We start from the raw sequence: 22806 nt of genomic DNA, 5'->3' as shown, positions 1-22806 counted from the left end.
ATACCACAAACACAATGTTGTGACTTTCCCAGTGCATAATACCAAGAGGTCCATGATATCTATCAATATGTCATATTACTAATGATAGTTATGGTGATCATTTGATTAAGTTGGTGTTAGCCAGGTTTTTTTTTTTTGTTGAAAAGTATCTTAGGGACATACTTTGAGACTATGCAAATCATGTTTCTCCTCAGTGTCTCCCCACTATCTTTAGAGGGTTTTATCTGCAACATGTATTACTGTGGTGTCTGCCTAATAGTAACTTCTTATTTCTCTATTTTCTTCTGCATTTTTTAATTGAAATTCCACTGTGAGGAAGAGCTATCTCTTCTCCCTTACATATTTGCTTAATTTATTGAGTTATTTATTAATATCAGCAAGAATGCATGAATATTTCTTTTATTCTTGTGTTAAAGTTCAATACTATTATTATTTATTTAGTTATTCTATTTGTTATGGCTTTGGCCATTAGAGGCTCTTTCAGGTTGTCTCCTATGTTCTTTGGAAAAGCAACCAACTTATTATTATTATTATTTTGGTATTTTCTTACTTCCTGGAACCACACAATGCTGCAGACTCAATTTGTGGTTTTTTTTGTCCTATGCCTATAATCAACCACTTCTCTAAGGAGTCCTGGTTCCTTTTTACTGGAAAATGGTGTTTAGGACCAAGATCTAGATGTTGGGTATACTCACTGTTACTTGAGCATCATGGCTTCTGACTCTCTCAACATACATAGCTAGGTTATATATGTGTGCCTACAAACTCACACACACACAGTTGATCTGATTGTATTTATAAAATCACCTAATGGCTAAAATTTATTTGCAGCACTTGTAGCACTTTCACAGTCATCAACATTTGCAGCACCTTCACAGTCATCCTCAGACATGTGGAGAGCAGTGAAAACTTTGAGTCACCTGCCATACATGTTTGCAGCTAAGGTAATAAAACAAGAAAAGCTTTTGCCTTCTTATTTCAGCTTTCATAGTATAAACATGTGTTTTGGGGCAGTCTATTTAGTGCTATTTTTTCTGCATTTTTGTGCGTTTTGTTGGTGATTTTACTGTTTAATATGGCTCCCAAGGGTAATGTTGAAGTGCCATCTAGTGTTTCTAAGCACAAGAAGGCTGTGATGTGCCTTATGGAGAAAACATGTGTGTTAGATAAGCTTCATTAAAAATGAGTTATAGGACCACTGGTTGTGAGAGTAATGTTAAAGAATCAACAATAACTAAGGTGTCTTTAAACAGAAACACACATAAAACAAGGCTAAATATTGATCAGTTGATGAGAATACTGTGAACAAAGGCTTGCAGGAAACTAATCCTATATTTTCCAGAGGAGCAATGATTTGGTACTCACTAGTTCACTGTCTGTGGTGACTTCGTAGATTATAACCATTGTGAATAATGAGAACAGGCTATATTTCTTTATCTATCTATCTGTTTATATATTAAAAACAATGAATTTATATTGATACCTCTGATTCCAATCCAACGCCACAGGATTCACTTTAGCCTTTCCTCCTTTCTTTATTTATACTTCTTTCTGAAACAGTGAGGAGCCCAGCTCTCATTATCTACAGTCTATTTAGTCTATCTATTTGTTCAATTCTAGTATATACATAAAAATTCTAGTAATATAATATGTGTATAAAATGTGCTTTGCTAACCCATTCCTGTTAGGAACACTTTTACTAATTAGATTATAGCATTTATGTACATGTTTTTGTCATATGTATCCAGTTAAGATTCTGTTCTCCAGAGTGAATATGGTTATTTTCTTTACTACTCTCTTCAGTGTGGTTAAAATACTCACTTGCAATGTAGTTAGGTTAATTTTTCAGTTTGTGGTCTATTTTGGCTTCTCCCCCACCTCTTCATTAATTTTAATTATATATTGGTTTATTTGAGGGATATATAAAATATTACTCTATAATTCCAAGAATCAGAGTCATACAAAAAGATATACCCACAGAAGTGTCACTAGTGTCACTAATGATATATTTCAATTGAATTGATTCTGTTATTTACAAATTACAAATTTAAATATTTTCCATTTCAATTCTAGAACCTAGGTTTGCTACATGCAGTTCTACATAACTATAGGTGTTCATATAGGTTAAATTAGAAAATCTAAAGGCAGAAGAATCAAATGTCTTATTTTCAAATAATTCAAGTAAACTCTACTTCTTTTAATCTACTTTTAACCATGTAAATAAAAGTAGTAAGGTACACTGAGCAGAATGTAGAGTGATTATTTTAAAATTAGACAACTAATTAATTTTTAAGTTCATCTTAATCATTTGTAAAAGATATAGTACAATATATAATAACACATGCATCAGTATGTATCAACATACAGTTTTTAAGGGTTTTCACATTTACTTCAGATAACTAGCTACCTAATTAGCTCACTGAGTTTGAAAAAGTATTATTGAATTTAGTAAAACCTCTGCAATAGAGTAACAAAGATATTTCTCGTCACAGAATATATGAAAGGACATCTTAATACAGATCTATGAAAGTTCTAACAGTAAGCAGCAGTTAAGATAGTCAGCAGGTTCAAAATTACCAATAGTTGAACTCTATACTTGCTCTATTCAAGTCAATAACCACTAGACATATGTGGCTATTGAAACTGAAACTGAAATTAGTTACATACAGTTATAGGTCAACATATAAACCCCATGGTTCATCAAATCAAAGAAATATGAGACATACACAAAAGCTAGAGAGAAAATAACATAGCATACCACTAAAAAAAATCATTAAACCACAGGGAAGAAAGTAAAAGAAGAAGAACATAGAAGAACTACAAAAAGCACCACATAACAAGTAACAAAATGGCAATAAGTATATACCTATCAGTAATCACTGTAAATGTCAATGGACTAAATGCTCAATCAAAAGACATAGGGTGGGTGACTGGATAAAACAACAAGACCCATCTATATGCTGCTTACAAGAGATTCACTTCAGAGCTAAAGACATACACAGACTGAGAGTGTGGGGATGGAAAAAGATATTTCATGCAAATGGAAATGACAAGAAAGCTAGGATAGCAATACGTATATGAGACAAAGTAGACTTTTTAAAAAAGTATATAACAAAAGACAAAGAAGGACATTATATAATGATAAAGGGATCAATACAAGAAAAGGATATAACACTCATAAACATGTATGCACCTAACACAGGAGCACCTAAATATATAAAACAAATATTAACAGACATAAAGGAAGAAATTAACAATAATACAATAATAGTAGGGGACTTTAATACCCCACATATATAAATGGAAATATCCAGACAGAAAATCAATAAGGAAACATTAGTCTTAAATGACAATTTAGACCAGTTGGACTTAATAGATATCTACAGGACATTGCATCCAAAAAAAGCAGCTTATACATTCTTTTCAACTACACATGGAATGTTCTCCAGGATAGATAACATGCTATGCCATAAAACAAGTCTCAAAAAATTTAAGAAGACAAACTATATCAACCATTTTTCTTCAAATACAATGGTATGAAACTAGAAATCAATTACAGGAAGAAAAATGGGTAAACACAAACACATGGAGACTGAACAATATGCTATGAAAAAAACCGATAGGTCAATGAAGAAATAAAGAGGAAATGAGAAAATATCTCCAGACAAATGAAAATGGAAACAGAACAATCCAAATTCTGTGGGATGCAACAAAAGTAGTTCTAAGAGGAGAATTTATGATGATACAGGCCTACTCTAAGAAAAATGAAAAAGCTCGAAGAAAACAAGGTTACCTATCATCTAAAGGAATTAGAAAAAGACCAAAAAAAGCCCAAAATCAGCAGAAAGAATGAAATAATAAAGATCAGAGAGGAAATACATAAAATAGAGGTGAAAAAATAGAAAAGATCAATGAAACCAAGAGCTGGTTTTTTGAAAAGATAAACAAATTTGATGTGCCTTTAGGAAGGCTCATCAAGAAAGAAAGAGAGAGGATCCCAATAAACAAAAGAGGAAAAATAACAATCAGTATCACAGAGAAACAAAAAAAATCATAAGAGAACGCTATGAACATTTATATACCAATAAACTGGACAACCTGGAAGAAATGGATAAATTTCTAGAATCATACAATCTTCCAAGACTGAATCATTAAGAAATAGACAATCTGAACAGATAGATCACTAGTAGTGAAGTGGAATTTGTAATTAAAAAAACTCCCAGCAAACAAATCTCCAAGACTAGATGGCTTCACAGGGGAAGTCTACCAAACATATAAAGAAAAGCTCATACCTATCCTTCTCAAACTATTACAAAAAATTGAAGAGGAGGGAACAGTCCCCAACTCATTCTACAAGGCTACCATTACCATGAGACCAAAACCAGAAAAAAAAAAAAAAACCTACCAAAAAAAAAAAATTACAAGCCAATACCTCTGATGAAAATAGGTGCAAAAATTCTCAATAAAATATTAGCAAACTGAATCCAACAGTATGTAAAAAGAATTGTACACCATGATCAAGTTGGATTTATTTCAGAGTTACAAGGATGGTTCAACATTCACAATCAATCAATGTGATACACCACATTAATGAAAAAAAGGATAAAAATAACATGATCATATCAATAAATGCAGAAAAAGCATTTGAGAAAATTCAGCATGCATTCATAAGAAAAATTCTCATCTACAGTTGGTATAAAGGAAACATATCTCAACATAATAAAGGCCATTTATGACATACCCACAGGTATCATCATACTCAGTGGTAAAAAACTGAAAGCTCTTCCTCTAAAATCAGAAACAAGACAAGGATGCCCACTATCACCACTTTCTATTTAACATAGTATTGGAAGTCTTAGACACAGCAATCAGACAAGAAAAAGAAATAAAAGGCATCCAAATTGGAAGGGAGGAAGTAAAACAGATGACATGATACTATATATAGAAAGCCCTAAAGTCACTATTAGAAGTAATAAATGAAGACAGTAGAGTTGCAGGATACAAGATTGATATAAAGAAATTTGTTGCTTTTCTATACACTAAATGAACTACCAGAAAGAGAAAGCAAGAGAACAATACCATTTAAAATCACATCAAAAAGAAATAATACCTAGGAATAAACTTAACCAGGAGATGAAAGACCTATACTCCGAAAACTATAAAACCTTGATGAAGAAAATTGAAGATAATACAAAGAAATGCAAAAATATCCCATGTTCATGGACTGGAAGAATTAAAATGCCCATACTACCCAAAGCAATTACAGATTAAATGCAATCCCTATCAAAATGCCCATGACATTTTTCACAGAACTAACAAATAATCCTAAAATTTATGTGGAACCACAAAAGTTCCTGAATCCCCAAAGCGCTCTTGAGAAAAAAGAATAAAGCTGGGGATATTATATTTCTTGACTTCAGACTATACTACAAAGCTATGGTAATAAAAACAGTACAGTCCTGGCACAAGAACACACACAGATCAAGAGGACAGAATACAAAGCCCAGAAATAAACCCACACACCTATAGTTAATTATTCTATGACAAAGGAGACAAGAATAAACAATGGAGAAAAAATAGTGTCTTCAATAAGTGATGCTGGGAAAAGAGGACAGCTACATGTCAAAGAATAAAATTAGAATACTTTCTCACACCATATACAAAAATAAACTCAAAATGGATTAAAGACCTAAATGTAAGTCCAGAAACTATAAAACTCCTAGAAGATAACATAGGCAGAACATTCTTTGACATAAATTGCAGCAATATTTCTTTGGATCTGCCTCCCAAGGCAAAGAAAACAAAAGCAAATATAAACAAATGGGACCTAATTAAACTTAAAAACTTTTACACAGCAAAGGAAAACATCAATACAACAAAAAGACAACATACTGAATGGGAGAAAATATTTGCAAATTATATGACCAATAAGGGATTAATATCCAAAACATATAAACAGCTCATACAACTATCAAAAAAAAAAACTGATTAAAAACCGGGCAGAAGAACTGAATAGACATGTTTTCCAAAGAGGACATGCAGATGGCCAACAGGCACATGAAAAGATGCTCAACATCACTAACCATCAGAGAAATCAAATGAAAACCACAATGAGGTATCACCTCACACCTGTCAGAATGGCTATCATTAAAAAGAACACAAATAACAAATGTTGACAAGGACGTGGAGGTAAGGGAACCCTAGTACACTGATGGTGGGAATGTAAATTGGTGCAGCCACTATAGAAAACAGTATGGAGGTTCCTCAAAAATTAAAAATGTAACTACCATATGATCCAGCAATTCCACTGCTGGATATATATCTGAAGAAAATGAAAACACTAATTCAAAAAGATACATACACCCCAATGTTCAGAGCAGCAAGATTTACAATTTCCATAATATGGAAGCAACCTCAGTTTCCATCAACAGATGAATGGATAAAGAAGATGTGATTGATATATCTATAGCTCTATCTATCTACCTATCTATAGATAGATATAAAATAAAATATTTATAAAATGAAATATTCAACCATAAAAAAGAATGAAATTTTGTCATTTATAACAACATGGATGAACCTGGAGGGCATTATGTTTAGTGAAATAAGTCAGAGAAAAAAAGACAAATACTGTATGATATCATTTATATGGGATCTAAAATCTAAAAAATAAATCTAAATTTATTTATGGAATCTAAAAAAATAAAACAAATAAATAAACACAGCAAAACAGAAACAGACTCACAGATATTGAGAACAAACCAGTGGTTACCAGTGGAGAGAGGGAAGAGGGGAGAGGCAAGATAAAGATAGGGGATTAAGAAGTCTAAACTATTATGTATAAAAATAAATAAGATACAGGGATATATTGTACAGCACAGTGCATATAGCAAATATTTTATTATAAATTTAAATGTAGTATAATCTATAAAAATATTGAATCACTATGTTGTACACCTAAAACTAATATTGTAGATCAACTACAACTAAAAAATGAAGAGAGAAAAAAATGGAGAAGAGTATAATAGGAGAATAACAAAATATACTAATCATCACAGAAGAAAACATGACAAAGGCATTAAAACATGCTTTTGAGAAATATTAAATGTATGCAAACCAGTTGTATATTTTGTGCTACTCTGACTTTTGAGTTAAGTGAGAAAAAATAAGCTAAAAATTACACAGATAACATGCTCCTAAATTTGTTGAACATATATAATATAGAGGCAACAGAGAGGTGTTTAGGCAGTTAAATACATGGACCTGCAGAAAAAGATAATTAACTGTTTACAGTAGATTTCTCTGGATGTTGGATGACAATATTGTTTTCATACTGTTTTTACAGTTCTACAATATTCACAGTTAAGTTAGGTTTTGTTGTCTAATCAGAAAAATAATGTGTTCTAAAAAAAAAATAGCCCAGGATCTGAATTATGTGCTTCCTCTGAGTTCTTACAGATCAGTGAGGAACGAGAGCCAGGCAGAGGATATGACTACGGAACCGGAATTGGACAGTATTTCTTTCCAAAGCCCTTGACTAACATCACTCAACTCAACTGTGCTTCACTCCACACACTCACCTCAGCTCAGCACTAGAGGACTGGGACACTGACTTTCACTGCTCAGGGTCGCCTTATATGGACTTAAGTTATTTGCCAGGTTGTTCATATGTTTTACTTCTCAACTGTGAAGTCCAGGTTCCAGTCCTTTGGTCTCCTTACATAATGTCTCATCCAGCATCCTTATTTATTGCAAAAATAAGGACATTAAAAAGTCGAACAGGAAATTCTCCCTTGACTAGAAAGTGCCCAGTTTTTTATCCCATCAGGCACTCTTTTCATACAAAGGGTGAAATTAATAGTTGAAGACCAAAACTACTCCTAGGGGAAACGAGATTTTTTGAGTAACTGAGAAAAAGCTTGAGGCAAACTTATTAAAAGAATTATTTGGCTCATCCAAAGTCATCATAGCTGAAGTGTTTTTGTTTGTTTGTGGCAAACATCCGTAGAGATATTTGCAGTGGAAGAAAATTCCCAATTTCAGAATTTCACAGACAGGTGAAATGGTGAATAGGAACAGAAATAGTTGGAACAATGAGATACAGTTTGATAGAACTGTGTAATGAAGGTAGAAACTTTTAACTTTAAAAGTTAAACTTCAAGCAATCACAGATAGACCGAAAACTTTGTCAACATTATACCAGTTCTTATACATGGACATGACAAACTCAGGACAAAATAGAGAAAATAAGCACATGATGACAAGGCAGGTGGTCTAGTGGTTACAGGCACAGAAGCTGAAGTCTGATGGCCAGAGTGGAAATCTCACCTCCACCATCACTAGCTGTCTAACTCTCAACAAGTCACTCAGATTTCTCTACTGTAAAATGAGGATAATAACAATACTTAACTTACATGGCTCTTGGGAGAATAAAATAAAGCCACATAGTAAGTTTAATAAATACTAGTTGATTTAGATTATGAGGTGGAGAACGTAACTATTTCAGTGGAATTCATTTTATTTGCTTTACAACATAAGAAGTTGAATTACTATTTAAAATTTAAACATCAGTTTGAACTGGAGTCATGAATGCTAGGCCCTAGTTGAGGTTCTTCAATCTCAACGTGAGCTATGGGCATACCATTTTCTTTTCTAAGCCCCAGTGGTGTCATGAGGTGTACTGGATAAGCTCTACATTCTCTTGCTGCTTTCAAATTCCTATGATCTATATAGCTGGGAGAAAAAAAGTGTTTTAATATTGCTGCTTAAAAAATATTTTCACAGCAGGAACTGAAATAGTGAAGCATTTCAACATATTTATGTAACAGCTAAATTAAACAAAAAGCGAGTACAATTTCCCAGTGGGGGAGCTATAGAAGTAAAAACTGATCAAAACAAAGAGTTTTTAGAATGTATGCATACTAAAGTTTCAGTGAATGGAAGAAAATCCCTGAAAATCCAATCCTAGTATTGAAAAGAGAAAAAAATAAGCTTTTTCTTTTCTCTCCATGTACCCTCCTTCATAGTCTCATAGAGAGATGGAAGGTATACTGATGACAGATAAAATTAATTTCACTGACATTACATGTTTTCACCTTTTAACATTATAATCTAACTAGTATTTATTAACTTACGATGTGATATTAGAAGCTGGTAGGGTTTTTAAGATTTTTTTAAAATCTCATGTCTGTCCTAGAAGTTATATATTATATATAATAGAATAAGACATATAAGATGTTATCTATAATAAGGTACATTAAAATATATGGTATTAATGTGGTATTTTTATACACTATAGAATATAGTGTATAAAAAATACATGGTATTTTTATATACTATAGAATAAGACACATATAGTTAAAGATGAAAGGTAGAATGTATTCAAATACAAAAATAAATGGTTTAACTCCAGGATAGTAAATTCAAATGATAATCAGACCCAAGAAAGGCAAGTAAGTAAAATGGGCAAAGTAGATGTTGAGCCACACTGAAGCATGTTTTCTCAAAAAAGCTGCCCATGGATTGCTGCCATTTGGTAATGGAGGTCCCGAGTTCCCAGATCTTCTAATTTTCTAAACAGAAACAAGAATTTAGATGTTTATGTAAAATATCTATTTTTTTCTAGTGTTGGAAATTATTTAAACGTTTTTAAACATGGTGTAAATCAAACAGACACAACTCCGAGGCCTATGCATCCTGTGAGCTGCTACTTTACAATCTTTGGATTATTAAACGCTATAGAAAAATATTTGTTAACACTTTATGATTCTTCAGATGTTTAACATGCTGTAATATTTTTCTCATAAAGCTGGAGGCAATTATTACACCAATATTTGCAATTTTATGGGGAAATTGAGGATGAGGGAAGCTAAATAATGTCTACACAGTCACATAACAATAAGCAGAAGATTTGGTTTCAAAACCAGGTTTGTCACCCTCCAATGTCTGTCCATATCCTTTTCTAATAGGCAACATTTTTTATCAAAAAAAGGATATATGAAAAAAGAGAACTTTATCTTAGACCTGGTAGGGTAGGTAAGATTTGGGTACCCAAAGGGGAAATATAAAATGGTTTCAGTTAGAGGCAACATGTGAATGCTGGAGGAAGGCATGAGCATAGTATTTTTAGAGACTAACTTGGAAACTGGACTGGTGTCAGTAGACACTTCACAGTGGGAACCAGGGAAAGTGGATTATATATAATACATAAATAATATTTAATTTAACATTCACCACAAAACAGAACATCGAAAGCTAGTATAAAGAAATTGCTTTTTTTATTCACGTTAGTCTTCAGTGTCAAGCAATGATCAACAACCACCTTTATTGCCATTACTATTTTAAAGTTACATTTCTTAGTTTCATCTGGAGATTACTCAGTCACCCTACAAAGTGTCTTACACTGATATCGCAGATGGTATGATCTGCCCCCACAAAAGTTTACGAACTGCCTTGATCACTGCAATGAAACTAGTCTACCTTCTTAAACAAATAATTTGTTAATTTCAAAAACACAAAAAGAAGACTGATCCCTTTAAAAATCAAATTGTACTATCCCCCTTTAAATTACCTAAACTTTGTGGGAAAATTCGAAATAATATTTTCATTAGTACGGGTAGGTATCTCAGATCTAGCCTTGGAGAGATAGTCCAGTGTTGCTAGAACTTCTGATATTTTTCTTAAAAAAAAAAAAAAAACTGGAAACCTGGGGTTTTTTAAATGTAAAGTCTAATTTTTCAAATCTTGGCTCAGTTAAGAAAATAACTTATAAGCTCATATATATATATATCTGCAGACCCCCTAAAGGAAATGGAGGAATTAGCTAGAGTTGGGTCAGAGTAGGGAAGAATTGCAGCAATGTTCAAACATTGCTATAAGAATCTTTGTATAAGAAATGGCTTATACAAAAAGGTGAGGAGGAAAAAGGCTCCTAATTACATTTGGGAACCAGAAATGTAACTTGTTAACTTTCTTTACCACAACCCTCCTTGCCTCCCTCCCCCAATATCCCAACAAAGTTAAGAAAATATTGTAGCATCACTTATATCTTAAGATATTTTAATAAATCAGCTGAAGCAGCATGTGGGTTTCAGGCCATTTTCATTCATGAAAAGATTAGCTCTGTATTAAATACATTTTAAATTGAGAAAGAGAAAAGATATAGATATTATTCTAGAGCTTTAAAATACTGCATCTCAAATTTACCTCATTATTTGGTTTGGTATAGTTAGACACACCCTAGAGGAATACCTAAGAAGTTCCTAGGAGCATGAGACTTTTTCAAACATTACAGCTGTTCCCCCCAATTCTAGAAGATTCAGATGGGTGCCGTGTGTGTGTGTGTGTGTGTGTGTGTGTGTGTGTGTGTGTGTACATTTGTCTGGGTTCTGGGGATTGTAAGGATTGACAATCACAGCCCTAGCCGTAAGCAATTGACATGCAAGTATCTTATTCCTCAGATATATAAATAAATTTAAAACTGTGGAAATCAACTTAACTAGTCATGACAGTAACTAACATGTAGGACAGGCTGACCACTTTTCTAAAGCCATTTTACAAACATCATTGATTGCCCCTTATCCCAACCTTGAAAGATGAATGCTGCTTACTGCTTAAAAAGTGTGTATGGGGCTTCCCTGGTGGCGCAGTGGTTGAGAGTCCGCCTGCCGATGCAGGGGACGCGGGTTCGTGCCCCGGTCCGGGAAGATCCCACATGCCGCGGAGTGGCTGGGCCTGTGAGCCATGGCCGCTGAGCCTGCGCATCCGGAGCCTGTGCTCCGCAACGGGAGAGGCCACAACAGTGAGAGGCCCGCGTACCACAAAAAAAAAAAAAAAAAAAAAAGTGTGTATGTATGATATTCCTCTGATTATTATCCAGTAGCTGGCAGAGCCAGAAGCTCCACTTACATCTGCTGACTTAGCATGGAAAAAATGCTCTTTCAGAGACAGTGTGTTGTCCTTAACATATGTGGATGAATGTGATGGGGAACGCACGGTTAGATGAATGAGCCCTCACGCTGGGCTCCATAAAAGAGTGAGACTGCTGAAAGCCTCTGTCTCTCACCAGAAATGTGGTCTCTTCCTGCCAAGGAGCTTGTCTCCACCCTAACACTCCATACCCCGATCTACCAGGCTTCCTCCTTTTTCTTAGCCACAGACACAGCCTCTTCCATTTCTCCTAAATCCTTACTCAACTGCCTCTTCTACTCCCTCTTTTTGGACTCACAGGTTCCTACCAAAAGGAACTCAGATTTCTGGAGTCAGAGATCTGTGTTCAAATTCTGAATCTGACATCTACAAGCTCTGTGATCCTGACGAAGGTAAATACTGTATCTGAGCTCTAGTTTCCTCCTCTAGAAAATGGTGCTGGGGAAAGAGAATAAGTAAAAAATTATTAATTAAATATGATAACCTAAGAGTCATGTCTGGTAGCTACTACTATTATATACTATGTCTTTAATGACATATTGTACCCTCAATTTATCTGATTTTTGGGAATACATATCTCCGTTTCTCATTTCTATCTCAGAAAGGCAATTCTTCACAAATTATGTCAAATAGAGAAGTTCTATAGCATGACTAAAGGAAATGAACTCAGAGGTCAGAATGTCAGAGTCTGAGTTCATGTCTTCACCTCTTCCTAGCTGTGGAAACTTGGACAATTTACTGACTCACTCTATGCCTAAAACAGGGATCGCAATGCTACCCATCTCTTAGAGCTTTTGTGTTTAATTTAATTAAATAGAAAATAAAGTAGAATGCACTTAAATTATGGCAGGAGCTCAATAAATTTTGCTATTATCTGTCAGTAGTGATATTATTTCCTTCTTTATTTAAACCACAGTCACATTCTTTTGGTCAGATCATCAGAGGACTGAAATTGATGTCCAGTTGGTAAATGGATTAAAATATTACAAACCATAAAGAGAAAAATATATTTTTCTTTCAGATTACAATTTACTTTGTGTCTCAAATCAAATTGAAGCAATTATTTTCTGAGTCTTGGAACTTTAGCTTATCCATCTATTTTTTTCCCTTTTAAAAAATACATTTGGCTCATGTTTCTGTGAAAACTAAAGTCAATGCATAATTTACAACATACAACCAAAATCAAACATTTAATTTTATGTTTTATTCAAGTAAGAGCAACAGAGCTGGGAGGGGAAAAAAGTTGGAATTTGCTTAAATTTGTGATACTATTAAGATTCACAAAATATACTTAAAGCAAAGATGAGGTTATTTTAGTTGCAGTGAAGATACAAGAAGATCCCAAAGGAATGAAGCAGTGAGTAGAATTTCACCCCTAAAATCTTCACTGGGAATATACTTTTTTCAGTTGCAACAGAAGATACAAAACTAAAAAAACAAACAAGCTGAAAATTAACTAGCCTTCATTTTATATTCCATTTCTATAACTACCAAACAACATATGGCCCATCATATTGATTTTTTGTCTGTTTTTTTTTTTGTTCTAAGAGCAGAATGTATTCTCAGCTATATTAATCATATTTCTAAATAAAGGTTATGCTTTGATATGTAGGTTTTATATAGTCCCTGATAACCTCTGAAAGCACACAGTATTTTTTATCTAAGTAGACTTAGACATGATGCTTTAAAAAAAAAAATTGTAAACTTGGCCAAATATCTGCAAACATAGCAGATGTTTTCTAGAAATTTCTCTCAGCACTGATATTTTTGTGTACTTTGTAAGACTGACACATGCAGTTCTATGCTGGTTGCATCTCTTCTGTTATGTGTTTGTTTGTACAGAGACATAATCATATTACCGTGCTCCCTACTTGATATATCGGCTGGTCTCCTAAGTATTTTCTGAAAATTACAGGTTCAATCCTACATCTAAATGCTTATTAAAAATACTTCAAACCTTCCATCTGTTTCCAAGACTATGGCTGGGAACTAAGGCTGAATAATTTATCTCGAACATGTACCTGCTTGTGGGTAACTGCTACACTGCATGTAGAGATAACTTCTGCTCATGTATGTGTTTCAAACTATTCATTACCAATTCTTCTTTTTAATCTTCCTCTCTATTTTTCTTTTTTAAATGGCCATTCTGCAGATTATCTGGAAAGTCATGAGATAAAATAATTACTAAACCAGGAAATTAAAGAAAGGCATTTTAAATCGAATGGAAAGTGCAAAATGTTAGATATTAATGTTACTTTCAGAGAATGCACTGCCCACTCATTTTGCCTCATAGCTTCTGAAGCCACTTTTAACCTTTCATTTTTTGTTTGTTGGTTTGTTTCACTGTGTTCTCAGTTGTCCTTGGAAAGAGTTCAGCGTTGTTCCACCTTTTCCATCCTCAGTATCATAGCTGAATTCGAGGCCCTGAACACTTCCAGCTTGTTTTTAACTGACTAAATTACAGTCTTCCCCAACTCTAACCTACACAAGAAATATCCTGTAGATTAAGTTTCCTAAAACACAACTTTCATCATGTCATAATGTTGCCCTAGATCCTACTGTGGTTCTAGTGACTATGGGAAAAGCCCACTCTTTGTACTGACAGGTTCCAAGCCCATTTTAGTTGTCAATCTAACCTCCTATGACTTCCCAATTTACTGTTGCTCCCATCACAATAAATTCCTTTGCATCCCCCCATGCGCCATGCTTATTCTACCTGTGATTTTCCTGATGCATGCTTCTTCTTTTTACCCCATCTTTTCATCTGTCCAAATCCCATCTACTCTCCAGGGCCAACTGAAGTGATAACACTTCAGACACTTCTTATGAGAAAATTCAACTGCTCCAGTCCACAAGCCATATTTTTCTTGGAACGTACACCATACTTACCAACAGACTGTTATTCAGCGAAGTTTATATGCTGCACTGCATTGCTTCTCCTTTGGAACTATTGCTAGTCCAAAAAGATCATAAGCTGCTTGAGGTGATGAGATATGTATGCCCTATGTTATCTCTCTATTACCCATTGTGCTTTTTTCATTGCTGGAAACACACTAGGTATATAAGGACACAAAGTGGACTCGACATAATCTTTAAAAAAGGGTTTACAAATTCAATTCTACTAATTGTAGTGTTACTTAAGGATAGATTAATGATTGTCTAAGATATGTGAATGGGGCAAACCTATGTTCTTGTAAAAATGGCCAAGTAGAGATCAAACTTTTATAAAAAAAATAATAGGTTAAATATACTGAATGGTGATATTCAAATAATCTTTTTGTGACTCTGTTCATAAAGAGAAGAGGACCGGGCTTCCCTGGTGGCGCAGTGGTTGAGAGTCCACCTGCCGATGCAGGGGACACGGGTTCGTGCCCCGGTTCGGGAGGATCCCACATGCCGCGGAACGGTTGGGCCCATGAGCCATGGCCGCTGAGCCTGCGCGTTTGGAGCCTGTGCTCCGCAACGGGAGAGGCCACAACAGTGAGAGGCATGCGTACCGCAAAAAAAAAAAAAAAAAAGAAGAGGACCACCTGATTTTCAGAGTTTCAAACATACGTTTCAGTTCTATTCTCTTAAAAAGAAAGCTTTTTGATTTTCTAAAATAGGAGTTAAAAAAATACATATAAAAAATCATACATAGGAGGAGAGCAAAATAGACATGTTTTCCAGTTGTGAGAAGGGTACAAATAGAAACCCAGAACAGTGTATCAGAGCACAAATGAGATTCAGGGGTGTCCACAGAGGAAGTCTCCGTGTGACGGAGTATCAGTCTGACCTGGGTGAGGAGGGCATCCACATGGAAGGGCAACCTGGAGTTAGCTGTGAGTTGGGGAAGCATCCGAGCAAGAGAGAGGAGGAGAAGCTCGGCACAGGCACTCACAGCCAGAGTAAGCAGTGATTCCTGTGGGAAGGCGCCTAACGTGAGACGCCAGCACCTAAGCAAGATGAGGAGGGGCATCTGTTCATGGGCGTGGCCTTGTGTGTGGTGTCAGAGCTCGAGCACAGCGAGAAGGATCTTTCTGCATGTAGGCTGGTCCAGCAGGGAGAACCAGAAGCCCAAATGCAGTGAGGAACATATTTATAAGTGAGGGCAGCATAGCACTGGATGTCAGAGTCCAAATGGGGCAAGGAGCTCATCTACGGAGAGTGACTTAGGATGGGGTATATAGAATCCCTAGTGGAATGAAGAGGACATCCCATATGGGAGTCAGAGTTGGAACAGGATGAGAAAGGCATCTGTGTAGGGTAGGAGTTGAAAACAAAGACAAATAATTGGTATATTAAAGACAATATATTTCCTGGGAGAAACCAGGAGACAGGTTTCTCAGAATCAGAGATAAGAGTTAAACATGTGCAAAAGGAGAAAACTAAAATAAATCTGGTAGTTTGGGACTGGTATTGGTTGTACTAAGAACTCACGGTTTTCACTACATAAAGAGGAATAATTATTGACATAAATGAGAGTGTGCTTGTATGTGTGTTATATATATCTATATTCCCTATATTAATCCACTCTAAGGCCTGGAAGCACTGACACTCCAAAAGCAATCAGTACACCTAACTCCTGGGTCTTAGCTTCTACCATTCTCCATTAAAAGGAATGAGGCTACTTGAAGAAATGGCTGACTCTGGGCCTGAGACACAGAATGTGCAAGATAAGCTACAAATATCCAATATGGCTATTCAAAATATATAAGGAACTCATACAACTTAATAGCAATAAATAAATAAATAATCCAATTTTAAAAATGAGCAAAGGACCTGAACACTTTTCCAAAGAAGATATACAAATGGCCAACAAGTATATGAAAAGGTGCTCAGCATCACTAATCATCAGGGAAATGCAAATCAAAACCACAATGAGATATGACACCTGTCAGAATGGCCATCATCAAAAAGTCAAAAGATAAGCATTGGTAAGGATGTGGAGAAAAGGGAACTCTTGTACACTACTGGTGGGAATGTAACTTGGTCACATGGAAAACAATATGGAGGTTCCTCAAAAAATTAAAAATAGAACTACACTATGAGCCACCAATTCTACTTCTGGGTATATATCCAAAGGAAATAAAATCCATATCTCAAAGAGATATATGCACTCTCATGTTCATTGCAGCATCACTTACAGTAGCCAAGACATAAAAACAACCTAAGTGTCCATCAACAGATGAATGGATAAAGGAAATTACATATATAAACCAAGTTTTCTTTATCCACACATATATCTACATCTTATATATAACATATATAAATTTATCATAAATATGTATTTTATATATAAATACATATTATTTATATATGTAATGTATAAATACATATAAAGATATACATACACATGCAATGGAATAGTGTTCAGCCATAAAAAGGAAGGAAATCCTGCCATTTGTGACAACATAAATGAACCCTGAGGACATTATGCTAAATGAAATATGCCAAACACAGAAAGAGAAATACTGCATGATCTCACTTACACAGGAAATCTAAAAAAGTCAAGTCCATAGAAACAGAGAGTAGAAGAGTGGTTACTATTGGGGCCTGGGTCTTGGAGGAAATGGGGAGACACTGGCCAAAAGGTATAGACTTTCAGTTTTAAGATAAGTTCAGAATGGTGACTATAGTTAATAATGATGTATTACATACTTGAAATTTGCTAAAGGAGTAAATCTTAAGTCTTCTCATCACCACACACACCAAAAAAAGTTAACTGTGAGGTGATGGATATGTTAATTAGCTTGACTGTAGTAATCAAATCATTGTATTGTACACCTTAAACAAATACAATTTTTATTTTTCAATCATACTTCAATAAAGCTGGAAAAAAAATTTTAAAGATCAGCCACAGAAAGGAAGTGCTCAAATAATGGCACATATCCTAAGAACAGACAAGTTGGCATAAGTGGGCTACTGCTTGCCAAATTGGGAACAATTTGAACACAAAAATAAAATAGAAAGCCTCTAGTCTATATTGATAAAAATTAACAAATTAAACTACAGATTTATGAGGAACGGGATATTTACACAGTTCCACAGTACCTTCCCACAAAATATAAATTACAACAGGGAAAAGAGTTACTTTACAGTGAAGGAATATAGCAGACACATTAATCTAGTAATCAAGGTGAATATCATGAGTAATGGGGCAAACTGAAACCATGCACCACCTGATAGGATATAATGAAAAGATGAAAGTATTCCTTCTGTGGTTTCCTGACAAATCTGAATGTAATCATGAGGAAACAGCAGACCAATTCATATTGAGGGAACATTCTACAAAATAACTAGCATGCAATCTTCAAAAGAGTTAGGGTCATTAAAGTCAAAGAAAAAATCATGGAAATATTCCAGACTGAATAAGTCAAAAGAGACAAAATAACTAAATACAATATGAGAATTTTAGCTGGATTTTTTGCTGGATGCATTTAGGACAATGGGTGAAACTTGAATGGAATCTGAGATGTCTCTGGATGTATCAAAGTTGATTTTTTGGTTTTGAAGGTGGTGTCATGATTATGCAGTAGAATGTCCTTGTTCATAGGGTTTAAACACTAAAGCATTTGGGAATGATAAAGAATCAAATTAGTAACTTACAAACGGTTCAGGGGAAAAAAGCATTCTTTGTACTGTGCTTCCAATTTTTCTTTTAAGTTTGATATTCTATAAGAAAATCATTAACAATAGATACTCTGAAAATTATTAAAATGTATTAAAATACAGTAATGTAAATCCACATGTATATAAAACAAACTAGAGCAGGGCAGGTTGATGCAAGTACCAAAAAGGAGTGTGTAGTTTTATCTATGCTGAAAATATATCTGACATTTTTTACTCTGAAAAGTCACTACACCTAATTAGTGTTAAATACAACTGATTTTTGATTAGTAAAACTTGGTTGTTCCAAATCTATTTCTTTTTCTCTCTTTTTTTTTTTTTTGACCACGCCTCAGGGCATGTGGGATCTTAGTTCCCCAACCAGGGATCAAACCCGTGCCCCCTGCAGTGGAAGCGTGGAGTCCTAACCACTGGACTGCCAGAGAAGTCCCCCAAATCTATTTCTTAAAAATCATCTCAGAAAGGCAGTTAGTCTAGCCTGGTAATGACTGGCTGAAGTTCAAATATGGTGGACTGATTTTGTCTTTGCTAATGAGAATAGTCATAAAAATTTTTTAGATAAATGAAACACCATAAAAATACACATTCTTGATCTAACAAGAAATATTAGAAAACATGGAGCAGTTCAAAAATTTGGGCCAGCAACCAGACATATGTATCTCTTAACAGAGATTTCACTTCTACTGTATAGAAAGTTTCTCTCCTCTCTTTCCAGTATCATGGGCATTATTGATCAAGAGGGACATTCTGAAGAAGCAGCTGGTGCAACTGATTGGAAGCTATGAAGAAAATTTTTACTGAAAGTCCTAGAGTTTTAGATGTATGTATCCCAGGATAATAAAAATATCTCTTTGACAACCAAAGCTCTCTTCTTTCTAAACTCTATATATGTTATAAATAACACCTATGTGAGAACTGAGATCTTATCCCAAGCCACTCTAAAAGAAAGAATGGATTCCCAGGTTATTTGGCTTTTATTCAGCACTACTCCTGCCACATCTCAAAGACAAAAAAGACTAAGAGATGACAAAGATTGATTCCTTTCCTCAACTCCACCTGTATGTGGTCTATACAACACTATAAATTCTGCCAATAGATACATAAACCTGATAAATTACCCTGAACCACAAGCCATTTTAACAGATCCAATTGAACCTGAGATGTAATTCAACTTTTAGTTTTGTAAACTTTTACATTAATATCTCAAGAGGAGTCCTGACAAAGATAGAAAGCCTGGGGCTGCTACTTCCTCTGCTTTTATAGCACAGCTTGAACAGGACATCTTGTAAGCTGAGGTTTTTCCAATGTAGCATGCAGATCTGCAAACGCCCAAAGGACATTTAGAGCCTAAAAGAAAGCAATCCTTTGAATGCCTTTTGATACAGTGGCCCGCAGAGAAGAGTAAGAATCAAATAGTAGATCCTGTCCATTTCTTTGAATAGTCCCATAGCCCTGGTTCTTAACCCTTTTTCTGTCTGCAATCATCATTATTATTGCATACCTGTACTATTCCTAGTTTTGCAATGGGGAAGGGACTTTTTTTTTTTTTTTTTTTTGCGTTACGCGGGCCTCTCACTGTTGTGGCCTCTCCCGTTGCGGCGCACAGGCTCCGGACGCGCAGGCTCAGCGGCCATGGCTTACAGGCCCAGCCGCTCCGCGGCATGTGGGATCTTCCCGGACCGGGGCACGAACCCGCGTCCCCTGCATAGGCAGGCGGACTCTCAACCACTGCGCCACCAGGGAAGCCCGGGAAAGGGACTTTTAATAAACATCCTTCACTCGGTCTCTTGGGCAACTTAATCCGAAGGTTATAATTTTATAAAAAATAAGGTCAGTTTCCTCTTATTTCTGACAGGCAGCGGGAAATAAAATCTCTACCTTAAATTTTTGGTTAAAAAAAATGAAGGTGTATTATATTTTCATACAGTTGAATCCTAGGTAAGGCTAGTACCAGTCCTGAGTATAATTAAATTGATATCATATCTGGATTAAATTTTTAATTCTAGAAGAAAATATTTAACCATGTGAAGGACATTATCAATTACTTTGACAATTCCAACTCTTCATTTTCTTCATGCTTTCTTGAAATTACTTCATAGATTTAATATCTTGGCATATATCTTGGTTATCTGACTTAATTTAGAAAATAATCTCTCTGATTTGATCCTTTCAGAATTCCTTATCTTTCCACATTTTTTTGCACTAAAATTTTCTCTCAAACTAATTCTTACCTACCAACTTATAAAATGTTAAACATTTAATTACATTACCTGAATATCAGTTTAAAGTTCTTGTCAGGGTCTGTCTTAGCCCATCTGGGCTGCTACAACAGAACACCATAAACTGGCTGGTTTATAAACAATAAACATTTACTTTTCACAGTTCTGGAGTCCAGAAGTCCAAGATCAGGGTGCCAGCATAGTTGGGTGAGGGTTCTCTTCCTGTCACAGACTTCTTATTATATCGTCACATGGTGGAAGGGGCTAGGGAGCTCTGTGGGGTCACTTCTATAAAAGCACTAATCTCATTCATGAAGGTTCCACTCTCATGACCTAAGCACCTCTCCCCCCACACCCAACAAGGACCCCACCTCCAAATACCTTCACACTGGGCATTAGGATATACGAATTTGGAGGTGACACTAAAGTTCAGGCCATAGAAAGGTCTCAAAATTTAAGTTTGCTTTCAGAATTTAGTTTCCAGTATTATCTTTTTCCTTCTCCCTATATCATCCTAGAACAGGATTATTGTAACTAGTATGGAGAGTTTTCTAATCCCTGTCCTTTATAAGTACTTAAAGTATAGAAAGACATTTTCAATGTTATACAGAAGAAATCAGAAAAGCTGGGTTTGAGTCTTCATTTTTCATAACATATTATTGGATAAATTATATAATATCTTGTCCTCGATTATTTCTAAGCACTGTTATTCCCATTTTAGAAACAGAAACCTGAAGCTCCAAGAGGTTCAATAACTTGAGCAGGGTCAGACAGCTAATAAAAGGAGCCATGATTCAAAACTATATCTGCCTATCTTAAATATCTGTGTGTGTGTTTTTTTTTAATTTCTGTTCTGTAATGACATCCTTAATTATTCTGCTTAATAGAAGGTTCTAATCCAAGTTATTTCAATTTTTGAAGTAATAGAATACATTCTGTTCAGTTATGCTTCCATGTTTGATATCAGATACTAGGATAAATACGAAGATGAATAAGATACAACTCTTTCTTTCAACAAATTTACAATCTAGAATAAAAACAGCAAAATTGGCCTTGATTATACAGGGAAGAGGTTGCCTTGTTTTTTCTACTTATCTTTGACATTTTAATCTTTCACTGGAGGTAGAACCTGTAATATATGAAAACGCAATGAATTGTGAGAGAAATTTGGTTTCAGGTCACATGCTATCATCACTGGCTCAGTCACAGAGAAAGAGCACACAAAGGTTACCTAAATGAAGCTTTTCCTAAATTGGGTTTCCAGGTCAAGAGATTTCTTTTTCATGTTGGAATAAAAGTATTGAATCAACTACTGGTATTTTCATCACGCATACAACATCTCAGTGTCTATAAGTACATGGTATGATAAGATTTTCAAAGAACAGGGATGAAAGGTAAGGATTTAGGGACAAAGACTCATAACCCAGAATGAGAATCTGCACTTGTCCCAGTGGCCATAGAGAAACTGCCAAAGACATCTGACCCTAGGGGTAGTAACTAGTGTAAATTTCAGGGACTGGCTTAAAAATGACTCATGAGCCAGATTCCCTGTTGAAAAAAGCATTATAAAAAAACATTTACTCCAGAACAATGTGAAGAAAACAACTATGGAGACTATAAACAGATTTATTCTCACAACAAATATAATTATTAGTCCTTGGTATCAATATATATTAATCATAATTATTCACACATCTGTATATTGTGATGAATATAAGCACAGAAATGTAGTTTATTTTAAAAGAATCCAATGCAGATGGTAAATTTAGTCACTGCGAAGGGGCTCTGATTTATAAATTTAAAATGTCAAGATATAAACTAAAACAAAAATGAAATAAAACAAAAGAAAAAGTAACTAAAGATGAAGTTATTTCTCAAACAGGAATAGGCAGTATACCAAAATCTATTTTCAGTCTTTCAGAAAATAAATTGGTGAAACCAAAAGTTCAATATGAGGAAATGCCTTTTCACAAATTTAAGAACACTTGATTAAAGGAAAAAGAAAACCCCTATCTGTACATGAAGGAGTCCACCTACTGGACAGAACTGT

General features: G+C 34.9%; 1 protein-coding gene across 1 annotated transcript in view; it reads right to left on the bottom strand.

Moving 5' to 3' along the window:
- GABRA4 (gamma-aminobutyric acid type A receptor subunit alpha4) overlaps positions 1-22806 on the bottom strand; it is a 256407-nt gene that overhangs the window by 105635 nt on the left and 127966 nt on the right. The gene's annotated exons all lie outside the window — the stretch shown is intronic.

Source organism: Delphinus delphis, chromosome 5 (assembly GCF_949987515.2).
Source record: "Delphinus delphis chromosome 5, mDelDel1.2, whole genome shotgun sequence".
Taxonomy (NCBI): domain Eukaryota; kingdom Metazoa; phylum Chordata; class Mammalia; order Artiodactyla; family Delphinidae; genus Delphinus; species Delphinus delphis.
This window is presented reverse-complemented; position numbering and strand designations above follow the sequence as displayed.